A 10,703-nucleotide genomic window follows, 5' to 3' on the forward strand; every position below is an offset into this window, starting at 1 on the left:
CGAACCACACTGCCTCTCACTGAATGAGGGTCATCACTACCTAAGGGAGAACCAAACCTTAACACACTTGGCCCAGATACAAAGCCTCAAAGACCAAAGAGCTGTGACTAAAGTGTGCAGTCTGAGGTGGAATCAAGTGTGCATGACTCAGGGTCCCCCAGCCCACCCCACCCCGTCACAAGAGCGCCCTCTGCGCGTCTAGAGAAGGGGCCAGAGGGAAATGGGAGAGACAGACCCTAGACCCTGCAACAGCCAAAGATGGCCCTGCTCAAGAGCCCTCGCAGGAGGAGACAGAGGGCTTCTCCAGACGCAGAGCAAAGCTCAGTCCAACAGGGCAGAGCCCAGGATGCTGGAGCGCCCAGCAGCCACCAGGAACCAGGGCAGGGGGCGCGCTCCGGGGTGGGCAGGGGCCGGGGAGGGGCAGCGGCCCCATTCAGGTCCGTCACGCAGGCCGCGCTCTCCTTACCTGGGGAGCCTCGTCCGAGAAGGAAGGGGAACACACTGACCAAAATTTTATGTCACCGTAACTTAAACGCTATCACACACCACTATGATGATGAGGGCATGTGAGTCGCTCGGTGGCGTCCAGCTCCTCGAGACCCCATGCGGCCTCCCAGGCTCCTCTGTCCATGCAATTCTCCACAGGAGAACTCCGATACTGGGGAGGGCTGCCATGCCTTCCTCCAGGGGATCTTCCTGACGACTCAATATGATGATGACTTACTAAGACGTCAAACTTTTTAAATCCTTGATTACTAACATTTCCATCAATCGATCATTAAAGCAGGACTGCACCTCAGGGCTTCTGGACCCACCTTCACTGCCTGGAAAACTCCACCATCCTTCTCTTCCTGGAGAGGCCCATCAGGCAACTGCGTGAACGCCTGCTTCCTAAGGCAGGCCCTGCCTCTGCCTCCAAGCCCAAGTCTCCCCTCCCCATCTTTCTTATTCTCAGTGTCCTGTCCCTCCCCTTCATAGCAAATATCACAATTCATAAACATGTCATAAACATCTGTGTTTCCTTCCGCAGTGGCTCTCCCCTCACACTCCATGAGAACAGAAACATGCCTGCTCTGTTCATTGTTCCTCGGCACCTAATACCGTGCCGAGGACATGCTAGGCAACCAAACATCTGATGCCTGAAGACACGAATGCATTAAACAACCAATAATCACCCCTTCCCCTTACTTCTGAAAGTGACATACAGACTTTTTAAATTGAAGTGAGTTATGACATTTCCATGACAGGCTGTTAGTTATTTCACACTTTAAATAGAAAAGCCACCCGACTCCAGGCTCCCGTAGCAAACACTAGTCGTAATGTGAACTTGGTCAAGAACCCATCAATAAACAAACACAAAATTGATCCCATTCCTGTATACCAGCGACACCAATCAGGAACGTGTTAAACGACTCCACTCACAATGCCCACAAAAACCATAAAGCACCTTGGCACCAATCTAAAAGAAGCTGTGAAAAAGTTTTACACATACAATTACAAAAGTTACTTAGGTCTTCTATGTCCTTCCACTGAAAGACATAAAGACCTAATCAATACAGAGGTATATTAGGTTGCAGATGGGAAGCCATGAGACCCTAAAGATATCAAGTCTCCCTAAACTTTTATTATGAATGTAATTCCAATAACACAAAATTAAAAAGTAAATAAATAAATAAGCCACACACTTGGAGAACATATGTGCAAGTTAACCTGTGTGGAGGGAGAGAGAAGAATGCAACATGCATTTGACGTCAACTGACACAAAGAACATGGCATTTGGTGTGAATTCCAGTAATTTAACTATTATGGGTGTGCAATATTACTTCCAATACTTTGACTGTTTCAAATATTTTCTCTGTTTAAGCTGTGAAACAGTAAATGCTGCCAGCTCAGGAAAACTGGATTGTGACAGAGGTGCAGGTGTGACAGGTGGAGAGTGGCTTCCAGGAAAAAGGAGAGATCCGGGAGAGCAAGGTAGAGAAGCAAAAGGAGCATCTGAGCAAGAACCAAGGAACACAAGGTCCCACGGAAAGCCAGACAGTGACAGATCTAGAAACTCCAGCAGTGTCGCCTACAAAGTGATCCTGCCACAAAGGGGGACAGCGGTCACGTAAGCTGGGACATGTGCACACCCCATCTTCCTCTTGGAGATCCACAGTGCACAGCCACAAATAAAAGCCCATGATAGGCTTTCTGCAAAGAGGAAACTGTTTTAAGTGTATTTAAAGAAACTTATTCAAAATGTTGTTTAACCAACACTTACTTGGCCAAGGAACTCTTTTTTACACTCACATCTACTAACTTTTCATGGAACAACACCCTTTGGGAAATGTTGCATTCTGGTAACCCAGACTTTTAAAGGCCTGAACCAGAATAGAGACTTAGAGATTTGAAAATAAAAGGCAACACTCAACCAGACAGTGTAACTGAGTGGACGGGTGTAAAAGTCACAGAAAATAGAGAAGTCAGTGATGCTTCCAAAATCCAAAGTCAAGATGACTATAACAATGCTATTAGCGCCGACACAGAACAACTACTTAGGTAATGGGCCCTAACGTCGGATTTTGATGGATCTGGAGAGAGAGTAAGATACTCCGCTGGAAAGAAAACTGAGCAAGGAGTTCAAAGACTTGGGAGTCCAGTGACAGATGTATCCCTGGGTAACTTTTTAAGCCTGGGCAGTTCTCACATACATGGAAGGGGTTATGGGGGTGGCCTGAAGGCCTTTTCAACTTTACCACTCTACCATTCCAAAAATTAAATATCCGAAGTCAAAACACCAAGAAAGTCAAGTTCTGCCTTTAAAGAAGGTATGAAATGTTTACAACACAGGATACAAATAAATAATTCAAGAATATGAATATATGAATTTAAGTACCGGGATGAGAGGTTTTTAAGAGATTATATACAATTATCAGTGCTAAAGAGATTGCCCCAAGATCTATAAAAGCTATACAGTCCCCTCTTTCACTGTCACAAAATATTTAGTATTCTGCTACGGCAGAAAACAAATTCCTGAATCTGACCCAATGTGGTGGTTCATATATTTTTATGAATGTCTCTTAACACCCTGAAGATTTCAAGCAAGTGAGAACTTTTTGCTAGACGGCTCACCACATCAGGAGTAAACCAAAACTGTGGTCACCATATTACAACTGTAATTAGACTGCATGAGGGCTGCCAAAAAAAAGCCAAGTAAACTGGCCTAAGTCCTATCTTCATAAAAATTAAACTTTTCCTAAATGCATTTAGACAGGGACTTTGTAAAATAAATAAAAGAGTGATGATCCTTTTGAAGCACTTTCAAGGAAGAAAATGATCAGCTAGGTAGGAACTGTTGCAATCTGAACACTGCAAACAGTGCTTCAGAGTCTAATATAGAGTTTATAAGAAATGAGCACCAGGGTAAGAGAGAAGGTGTACACTGGGAAAAGTCAGTAGGGCCAGCGGGAATTTTTCAACCAAGGTTTTTGGTTTGTTTTTTTCTCTTCTGGTGGAAGTGTGCAGAAAATGTTTTCATGAAGCCAATGAAAATGAGCAGTAAACTAATATGCACACACACAATAACGAAACCAATAATGAATAACCTGCTCCATTCCATTGTCCTTTCAATGCAGTTTTCTAAAGTCTCTTCAGGGAAGTGAATTTTTTTTCTTAACAAGTTTTAAAACTTGTAAGGTACAATTCTGAATCATATCTTCATTTTAACACAGCAAAATGAAGTCATCTGTGTAATTTCAAGGCATCTTGAGTCCATGCAGGACTGATCAGAAGTCTCTGGAAAGCAGAGACCTGGTGTCCTCCTGGCCCCTCCAAGTTATCTACGAAAGCCAGGCACCTGGTGTTTGCAAAGCTCAATGTTGTGGTTTATCTGATAAGCAAAGGAAGAATATCCATTTTCACTTACCTCTAGACTTCAACTTCAAAAACTGCCTATCTTGGACGAGAATGCATTTCATACCAATTCCTTTCTTTGTCCAAAGTCTTAACGCCCAAAGTTCCAGCTCTGCAATGGTACTCCCACAGTTTACCCACATGCATGAGACCCTGAGCTCCAACTCATGAGCCCAGCAGCATAACTGTGCCCACAAAGACTGGAGGCCAGAGATCAGACAAAGCCCCAGAAAACTCCCAGAAGGTCAGTGAACTCCCACAGAGAAGGCGGTGATCAGGAGAGGATGAGAAAGGTCAGCGGCACGGCTGGCTCCTCGTTTATTTCACCAAGTCTCCCTCACTTGAGAGAGGAGAACAATGCAGAGAGCCAAGCACAAGACACAGGGGAAAAGGAGAAACTCAGAAGCATTTCAGCCAACTCTCCCAGCACTAGTCCAGGCAAGGACACAGGAGCCCTGACTCCAGGGGACAAAGGATGCAATCTAGGACAGACAGAGACTGTCAGGGTGGGCTTGCTCTCTAACTCCATAAAACTCACTCCTCAAGGCTTCCAAAAGCACTCACCAAGAGGAAGCGAGCGAAGTACACAGTCTTGGGTTCGATCTTACTAGCCTGGGCCGGTTACTCAACCCCCCATTTACAAATACCTCCTACTAAAGAACAGTGAGTAATAAATGAATCAGGCTACGGAGAATACAGGATGCAGCCTGACATGGCACAAGAACCCAATGCCTAATGGACAGCAGCATGAATGTCATGTAGCAAAATATATTACAATTCTTTGGTGACTTGGCATTTCCAGTCCACAATGCAAATAGGCCTGAAGTCTATGAACAGCCAGTGGGGCTGAACACAAAATGAGGATTGGTGGAATGCTGGCAGGGAAGAAAGCAAGAGGGACTTGCTGGACAGCAGGACCAAGCAGGGAATCCAAACCCTCTCCCATGGGATCCAACACCCTCTCCCATGGGATGGTACTTTATACATCTTCGGGGTCTAAAAAAGGACACAGTCCTCTCTCCTCAGGCAGCAAATTCACAGGCAGCAAATTCACAAGAAAGATGCTCCTTAACCTCTCAACCAGTCCAGTCTTCAGAGGCAGGTGTTCAGAGATTCAATCCTCTGGCACCATCAGAACAAAACCAAGGCTCAGGCGCTGTGCTTGGGTCCTCCCCCTCACACTTTTGTTTGTTTCCAGCTTTTGTCTCAGCAGCAAGTGTTGGCGTGGCCTTGGTCACCACAGCTGTCACAGTCATTTTCTGCATCACCAACATCCACTCTCTGGGTGCACGGAGCTGCCCTGTACATCCTCTGATACACAATAGAGTTCCTTTGCTGTTTTTTAATGCACAGCCCTACATCGGCTGTGTACTTAATAAGATACGAATTGATGAAGACACTGGCAACTGCAAAGAAACCTATGACTGGTTATAAGAGCATCCTTCATCCCTCTTCGCTGGTATGGAAGGTGCTCCCAGTTAGCACTCAGCAACCCACATGTGTGCATCCCCTCTAGCTATCCAATGGATGGGAAAGTAATGGCCCCAGGAGACAAAACTTACTGCACTTATACTACAGTCTCTGAAGACCCCAAATGATGTCCTAGCTTGAAATAATTAAACCAGTAAAGGTAGAACTTTCAGTCTTCAAAGTGTTATCTTAGGAACAACAACAACAAAAAGAAACCAATATTGAATTTTCCACTTGCCCAGGAGCATTCTGAGAAGTCAATAAGCAACTAATGATGCCCAGTGTTTTGAATCCACTCCACTCCTGCACTCGGAGGTCTCCTAGGTCAAGGTCAGGTGCCTCCAGTCCAGCACCGTGCTCCACTCCCCGCCCCAAGGACAGATGCCACTTCCATTCCCCTCTCAGGTCAATGCCTAAGCTTCCCTTCCCTTCCCTTCCCCTGTGGGGACAGGATGAGCACAGAAATCCTGTGGAATGTGTGTTCCCACAGAGCTCAGAAATGTGATGATCTCAGAGGATATTGTAAAGAAAGACCCTTGACACTTCCCTAAGGAAGAATGTCTTCTCTAAAAGGCGACTGCCAGGATAAGAAGCAAGTGCTGGGAAAATCTACGGCCTGCTGCTGTGTATGACTCCAATTCTGATGTCCCACTTCCTCTTTAGAATCACATTCCCTCCATCCTTATTCCTCTTCTAAAAAGACACGCTGGCATCAGGTCTCAGTAAAGAAGCAAAGTGCAGTGTTCTAATAAAGGCTGGAAGAAAGACGGGCTAAAATAGATTTCAATAAATATCAAGTGACTATATGATCTACTCCGTTCCACTACCTTTAAATGTTCCCCCTGCCAGAAAACAACACATCTATTTTTACACATGTGCAGCCTAACTTTTTCATTTATTTCATTCACTTAAAGTTTATTAACACAGGCCATCAAACAGCAAAGCTTTTTAACAATACAGTTTGAAGAGTTGTCACTAATCTAGCCTTTCAAACCTATCTCACAGTGGTTTCTGAAAGAATCAATGGTGGTAAGATACATGAAAGTGATATGAAGTCTGAAAATGGCTAAACAAATACATACTTGGGCTTCCCGATGGTGTAGCAGGTAAGGAATCCACCTGCAATGCAAGAGACACAGGAGACTTGAGTTTGATCCCTGGGTCGGGAAGATCCCCTGGAAGAGGGCATGGCAACCTGTTTCAGTATTCTTGCCTAAAAAAATCCCATGGACAGAGGACCCTGACGGACCACAGCACAAAGGGTCACAAAGAGTTGGACACTGAGAGATTAAGCACAATCAAATAGATAATCAAGTTGCTGTCATTCCCAGTATTAAAAGAAAATCATACCATACACTGTGGACCTTGGAATCGGAGATTAGAATTCAAGTCTCACCTCCACCACTTACTAGATACCTACGCAACTAAGGAAGTTACCAAACTCCCTAGGCCTCAGTTTCAAAAGTTAAGATGGAGATAATACCCACTTTATCAAGTTGTGAGAATTAATTGAATAATGTATATAAAACCCTTTTCACATAGTAAATACTAAATGATAGCGTAAAATCAAAGTGTCCATTGAAAATAGTAGAAGGGGGCTTCCCTGGTGGTCCAGTGGTTAATAATCTGCCTTTAAGAGGACACTAGTAAGATCTCTGGTCAAGGTAGATCCCATTTATCACAGCGCAACTAAGCCTGTGCACCATAACTACCCAGCCTGCGCTGCAGAGCCCTGGAGCCTCAACTACTGGAGCCCATGCACCTCGTGCCTCTGCTCCACAAAAACAGCCGCCTCAATGATAAGCCCATGCACTACAACAAAGTGTAGTCCCTGCTCTCCGCAACTAAAGAAAAGCCCACTCAGCAATGAAGACCCAGCACAACCAAAAACTGAGAAATAGAAGAAGGCAGAGGGACAATAGAAGAATCCCGCCCAAAAGGAGAACAAATATTAAAAACATGGATCCTACACTCTGAGGATTCCCTTCTTGGCCAGATACCACTCCCACCCACCCCCACTCCTTCCCACTGACGTCAGAAGCTCCTCATTGCTTTGCATAGCTGTGCAGCAATCAGGGAGAGTCTGTCTTTAACTCCAGGGTTGACAAAGTGATGATTCATCCCATCCCATGTAGAGGGTGCAGCCTGTAACCAGCCTCATCATACAGTGGGGAATCCATCGAATGGCCTGTGGCCAGAGACCAGCTGTTTAAGAGCATCCCCCATCTATGTCTTTGGTAGCAGTGACAGTCTTACACTCGGCATTTTGTTCATGTATATTCCAAAGAGTACTTGGGAGGAATCCAATTGTGCTCTATTTTACAAAACAATTCACAACATAAACAAAAAGCCCAAAATGGCAAGACAACAGTAAGGAAGGCAGTCTCCCTCTGCTGCTGCCCATGGCACCATGTTTTGCCAGGCACTGTGTTAGTTATAACGACAAACAGCTTGGCGGCTGGACAGCATCCCACTTCAGCTGCACATCATAATCGCTCCTAAAGACAAATCCCACTGCTTTTCAGCCTGGCCTAGAAATCTGACCACATCCTAGTAGCTGGTACAGCTCTTTTCCATTACCACTGAGTGGGCAGGAAACATTTTTCTCCCCCGGAGTAAGTTTCTCATCCCCCTTCTAAGGTTAAGAGGCTTTCAAACTTGGTCGTCCTCAAATGAACAGCCAATGGGGTAGTTTACCCGAGCCCAAAGCAGCAGCTCTGCGTCATTTCCCAGCCCTGCCTGCAGCCAGACAACTATAACTAAATGTCTCCTAAACTATCTCCACAGTAATTCTAACCTTCAGTGCAACTTTGGGATCCTTCCACCACGGTCCCATAGGCACAAACCATGAATGCCTGGAAATGTCAGCCTCCTCCCTAAATGGTTTCGCTTGGAATACTCCATTCAAAAAACACTCATCATTCAATCCCCTCCGACTCCCCCCAGGGGTCAGTCAATCCTCTTGGGCCTCTTGATTCCAATCTAGGAAAGGGTCACTTAACATATACCCAACACCTTACATTCAATTCTACCTCCCCCTAAAAAAATATTCCTGTTCACCATAGCTAACTGTTCTCTCTCTTAGTCCAGATGACCCACATTATGGCAGTGAAAGCCCAGAAGTCATGACTCCTCAACTCGAAACCCAAACAGTGGTGTGTATAATGTGTTTTCTGGGAAAGGCTGTAAAGGGTTTTTCAATCTGGTGTTATCTAATCTGATTCATGTATTTAGCAATGTCTAATTTTCTGATGGTTTCCCTCCTCAAATATTTCTGGAAATTTGTTATACTATATTACAATGGAGAAAACTGTGTCAAAATCAATACTATAAAATTTGCTCCCTACCCATTCAAGTCAATACCTACTAGCTACAAACACGGACCCACCGGCACGTATATATACACAAATACTCTGGGTTACAGCGCGGGAAAAAGTCTTCTTCCATTCTAATTAAGAAGATTTGATTTCAACAAACTAACACTGAGAACGCCTAGAACTCAAGGAAGTACACAACTTGTTGCAGCAATAAACGCTCGGCTGCAGTCTGAACAAAGCGTTACAAATAAGCTCCAGAAACCCACACAGCAAGCCCTTGGACAAAATGCTGGGTGTTTGTAATCAACTCCCCACTGCTCTCTCATCACCCACCCCCCAACCCTCTTCCCGCCCCAGCAAGAACCCTCCAGGACTCCTGCTCCCAAACGGGCTTCCATTCCAGCCCCGCCCCCTCCCCTTCCCTCTCCAGGACCGTGAATCAATCCCATCCCGGGGCAGGAAGCGAGCCCCAGGGCAGCCCCCTCCGCTGCGGCGGAACAAAGGAGCAGAGCGCAGCTGCACGCGCAGGACGCCCCATCGAGTCCCGGGCCCTTTCTCCCCAGCCGCCGGGGCACGCCGCACCTGAACCCCACTCCCCAGGACGCCCTATTGTTCTCTCTCGGCTTTCCTTCCCGGAGGAGGCCACCCCGCCTCCTTCTATAGAACCAGGGGGCCAGGAAACAGCTGTGCAGCAGGGGGACGGAGGGGGTGTGGGTGAACGCCAGGAAGACCTGGATTCCACTTTGCCCACAGGTACGAGGGGGATGGGGCAAAGTGAGAGCAACTTAGCTTAGCGCCCTCTACTCTCCCACCGCCCCCGAAGCAACTGCGGAGTCGCGACCACCCTGCGCGACCTCCGGCGTGCGCGGCTCTCGCCGCATCGCCGCTCGGCCCGGGAGTGGAGACCGCAGACCCCGCTGCCCCGCGCCCCACGGGCTGCGTCGGGACCGCGGGCACAAAGGACCGAGCGGGCAGGGCAGGGGGAAGAGGGAAAGCGCTCGCGCTACCTCGCCGAGCGCCACTCTGCCTCCTCGTCGTCCTCCCTCTCCGGCGCGCTCCTGGACGCTGGACCTCCTCGAGGCTACGGGGCTCCCACGCGGCTACTCGGCGGACGCTGCTAGCGGCTGCTGCCCGGCGACTGCCGGCCCCTGCGCCCGCGCTCCCACACCGACTCCGAGCGCCGCGGCCGGGGCTCCCCTGCGCGCGTTTGCAGAGTGCGCGGCCGCTGCGGAGTGCGGCGCTGCGGCGGGAGGCGCCCGGCCACTCCCCTCTCCCCCAGGCGGGCGGAGGGGCCGGCCGAGGGGCGGGGGCGGCGACCTCGCAGCCTGGGATTCGCCCCGCGGCGCGCCGGCAGACCCGGGAGCCGCCGCCTCCCAGCCGACTCACCTCGGGCCGCCTCGGGGCCGGCGGCACAGCGCCCCCCGGTGAGCGCGGGTGCAGCCTCGGCCCCAGGACCCGCCTGCACCGGGCAAGCAGTGGAAAAGAGGGAGAGGAAGGCGCGTCCCTCTCAGCCCACGGAAGGCACGGCCCTTCTGCATTTTTCACTCCCGGATTTATTAACATCAGACGACAAATATAATAACTGGGGGGGGCCGGCCAGGGGGACCGGGCCGGCGGGGAACAACAACTAGAAGCCAGTCTGAGGGCACCCGCTGGCAAAGAGTAGGAGTGTTCCTTGTTCCTTCTCCCTTGGATAAAAAAAGTTGGGATACCCAAGAATATCGGAAAATATTAATTTGACCGAAAAGGGAAAAAGTGTACTGAGTAGCAAAGTGTGCTTTTATTTACAAGATTTTTTAATATCTGCTAACTCAGTTTCATGTTATGCTAAGTAAACACTGGCCCAGTCTCTGATACAGAAAATAAAAGATAGTTTTAAAAGAAATTTCAACTATGTGTGTATGTGTATGTATTTTATTTACAAGATTTTTTAAATATCTGAACAATACACATGAATATAGAATGATCAGTGACAAAGTGTTCATCTGTATATTATTTCGGCATCCTGGAGTGGACAGAGAA

General features: G+C 47.8%; 1 protein-coding gene across 3 annotated transcripts in view; it reads right to left on the reverse strand.

Moving 5' to 3' along the window:
* The window catches only part of MYO1B (myosin IB), a 193,063-nt gene extending 183,122 nt beyond the window's left edge, over positions 1-9,941 (reverse strand). The window contains exons 1-2 of one of the 3 annotated variants that reach the window (XM_065930934.1): positions 9,689-9,940; positions 6,447-6,483 (exon numbers count right to left, since the gene is read on the reverse strand). The gene's annotated coding sequence lies outside the window, so the exon portion shown is untranslated. Of the gene's footprint in view, positions 1-6,446; positions 6,484-9,688 lie in introns of all 3 variants that reach the window. The other 2 variants (XM_065930935.1, XM_065930933.1) reach the window with 2 other exon arrangements.
* Positions 9,942-10,703: the final 762 nt, after the last annotated feature.

Source organism: Muntiacus reevesi, chromosome 3 (genome assembly GCF_963930625.1).
Source record: "Muntiacus reevesi chromosome 3, mMunRee1.1, whole genome shotgun sequence".
Classification (NCBI taxonomy): domain Eukaryota; kingdom Metazoa; phylum Chordata; class Mammalia; order Artiodactyla; family Cervidae; genus Muntiacus; species Muntiacus reevesi.